Raw genomic sequence first — 3,351 nt, 5'->3', positions numbered from 1 at the left:
ATCAACGACATCGGAACCACGAGGACCAAATGGAGGGTTCATTAATATGAGCTTACTGAATCTCTTCTAATTTCATTACCCACATGAATAGCATGCCGATACGTTATGTTATTTAGCACCGTACATACTACCATATGACCAACGTAGTTCCCTCTGTAGTCTTTATATAGAGAGAAAACTAATACATGTTCATGAACTGAAATTATAGATTATCTTTATTTCACATCATAATATTACTAGGGTTTCTCCATCTCCCCACAAAAACAAAGGAACTACTCACATATGAATGAAATCAACATCATCGCAATGATATGAATGGGATATGAAGGTAAGAATGTATACAAGTGCAATTCCAAAATATGATTCAGAAATACAACCACATAAACAAGGAGATCAATGATGGAGTTGATCTTGATGATGAAGACGATGGAGATCGATGTGGAAGACTTGAAGATCCAAGTCCCTTCTCCTTCTGTGTGGTGGTGATGGTGAAGATCTCCTTGGAGGCGGCAAGGCGGCAGGGATATGCAGTGGAGGCACCTTTGTATTGTCCCTTGATGGCTAGGTCTTCCCATCTTTAAATAGGCTCATGGAGGTCGGTTTCACCATTCGGGGGAGATTTATGTATGTAAAATGCATGCATGAACTTTGTAGTTTCTTGACAGATATTCCCACATATTTGAAATATATGATGCTATATCCTTGTCTTATATTGTTTTTTGGGGATTTACCAAAGATCCCCTTTATTTGGGTTATTATGACTCTGCAGGATAGGAAAACCATATTTTGTGTATTTTTGAGTTTTAGGGACCTAAACGGAGTCAAATTGAGCTAGGATTTCGGGGACGTCATAATTTCATCAAGAGAAACATCTAGAGCGTTGGACCTCATGGGAGGTTCCTTGCATGGGCGCGCCACCCATGCTCTTTTTGCCCTCCGCCGTTCGATTCGTCTGATTCTTTCGTCGACGGACTTTGTTTGATCTAAAAACCCATATATATATATATATATATATATATATATATATATATATATATATATATATATATATATATATATATATATATATATGACTTCCTGAGACTTCCTCGAGGAGAGGGCGGAAGAAACAAAGAAACACCGAAACGGAGCTAGAAGCAGTGAAGATCGGAGGTGGAAACTCTGCTGGAGCCACCGCTGGAGGGATCTCCACCTTCTCGAATATCTCCACCGTCATCACCTTGATGAAGAGGGAGTAGTCCACCTCTAGAGTATGAGTTTGTGGCAGTAGCTTGATCTCTCTCTCTCTCTCTCTCTCTCTCTCTCTCTCTCTCTCTCCCTCTCTCTCTCTCTCTTGTTTACTAACTCCGTAGTAACATCCATGTATTTTATGGGTTGTTACTTTCTATAAATATGATGTTTAGTTATAGGTTTCCGTCAAATTACATTTTGAGCAAATTAGAATCTTATTGTTTTTCGAACATTATGTGAATTTCTTTTTCTTAGATGTTAATTTTCATGCATTTTACGTTTAACTATGTTGCAGCTAAATATTTAAATGACCATAGCAAAGCACATGCATTCGGCTAGTAACTTTAACTGAGAAAATCTGTTCATGAGGTAGTCATTTCCCGTTTGCTTACCAAGGCACAACTACAGAGTACATGCGCACTGTTGGATCTTGCATGCTCTGATTGTGTAGTCGGGAGAGCCTCCGAACAACAAGCAAAACTGCCGCTGATGCTACTGGAAATAATAGTTGGGTGTGCTTATTTACATGTCGTAACGTGTCAAGAATCTTGCACAGGGAGGACCTGCCAATACCCAAGTGTGTGCTTTGTCTAAGGGCTTCCCTCCTAGGCTGCCTAGAGAAGGGTTCTCATCTCCCTTGGAGCGTGCAATGTGGCCACATGGTTGCAACTTGCGAGCATCAAGTAGTATATGAAATCTACTAATCGCCTAGACAACAAATGTTTTGTTAACTACTTGTTGCGAAAGTGTAGATCTTAAGGCCGGTTTGTTAACTCCAAGGTCCACTTTCTTATGCACAGTACGTCGTGGTGCTACGAATTCCGATGGTGCGCCCTCCGTACAGATCATACGCTCGCGGTCTCTTGCGTGCTTCTAAACCGTCAAATCAGAAAGTAGTTTTAAGTCCTGTAACTCGGGGGTTGAGTTCTTAATTCTTGTAGACACATTATTTGCTTCTCAATCGACTGTATCGGGGGTGAAACATTTACAATTGAACTCATGAAACGCATGAAGTGATATATATGTAAATACGCCAGATAAACAACATGGCATAGCATATATGATCGAATAATACCATTAAGTGATCGATTACCGACACTCTGTGCATATAAACCGACCATGGGTTTCAGCCTTTTCTTAGGCCAACAAAAATTGAATTCGGGCTGGACATGGAGGTGAGACAGAGGAGGGAATGATTTGTTGGATTTTGTCAACTTGGTGCTGCAAACAGCAAACCTCTAGTATCTCCTTGTAGATTAATATAGAGCAATTCTCTGCCTCCAAGCTAGAGCTGGATTCCAATAGTGGTTAACCAGCTCCATCAAGCTGTTCATCATGCATGGCAGCCGATTCGTCGGATCACACAATTTAGCACCAAAGTAGCTGTGGAGTAGATTAAATGCTAGTTGAGCATTTGGCATGTAAGCCATTGGATCGGTTGATGCTTCTAACGAGCCCAGATGGGCACTCTGTGCGTGTTCTTCTGCTGCTGCTTCTGCTGCTCCCTTGTAGTGGCCGCGGACTTCTTGGACCCCTTCTCCGCTGCCTCGTCGGTGTCGATCTGATGCTGCCGGCACTCGTCGCTGCAGAATGGGGTATCGCCTCTGCGAGCGAAAATTAATCGGGAACAGCGTTTAGATGAAGGCCAGAGTGTTAGCTTCTACTGCACATGCATAACAACAACGGTGTATTGGTCTGGTTGTTCACCTGTACATGAAGATGTCTCTGTTTCCGGCAAGAGTGCGCGCGCACCAGAAGCAGGCGTGGAGGTAGTGGCGGCGAAGTTCATCGGCTTCCAGGCCGCGGGATGACGTGCGCCGGGGCCTAGGCGACGGCGGGCTCCGCTTGTGGGACGAGGAGTGCACGACTCGGAAGCTTGTGCCGATTTCCGCGGTCGTCTCCAAGGAGTCGGGGAAGTAGTAGTAGTCCTCCATATCTTAGTTCTGTGGGTTCCGTTTAACTTGCTGCTGCCTGATTAATTGGCTGGAAGGACTGCAGGAGGTGGTGGAGTTCTCCGGGGAGTAGAGCGCGGGGATTTAAAGGGAACATGAGAAGGGATCGTTTTACATTCTGGACCCTGTGGTTTCTGCGGAATTCAGCTGTGGTCCTGTATGGCTACAT

At 43.8% G+C, this 3,351-nt stretch overlaps 1 long non-coding RNA gene across 1 annotated transcript; it reads right to left on the bottom strand.

Moving 5' to 3' along the window:
• Positions 1-2,268: 2,268 nt before the first annotated feature.
• Positions 2,269-3,045, bottom strand: LOC124688071. Its single transcript, XR_006998419.1, has 2 exons — positions 2,938-3,045; positions 2,269-2,834 (listed from the first exon to the last, which is right to left on the bottom strand). It is a non-coding gene; the product is annotated as an uncharacterized LOC124688071 (long non-coding RNA).
• Between the last annotated feature and the right edge of the window lie 306 nt (positions 3,046-3,351).

This window comes from Lolium rigidum, chromosome 2 (assembly GCF_022539505.1).
Source record: "Lolium rigidum isolate FL_2022 chromosome 2, APGP_CSIRO_Lrig_0.1, whole genome shotgun sequence".
Taxonomy (NCBI): domain Eukaryota; kingdom Viridiplantae; phylum Streptophyta; class Magnoliopsida; order Poales; family Poaceae; genus Lolium; species Lolium rigidum.
Note: the sequence above shows the minus strand (reverse complement) of the source record. Positions and strands in the feature narration are given on the sequence as shown.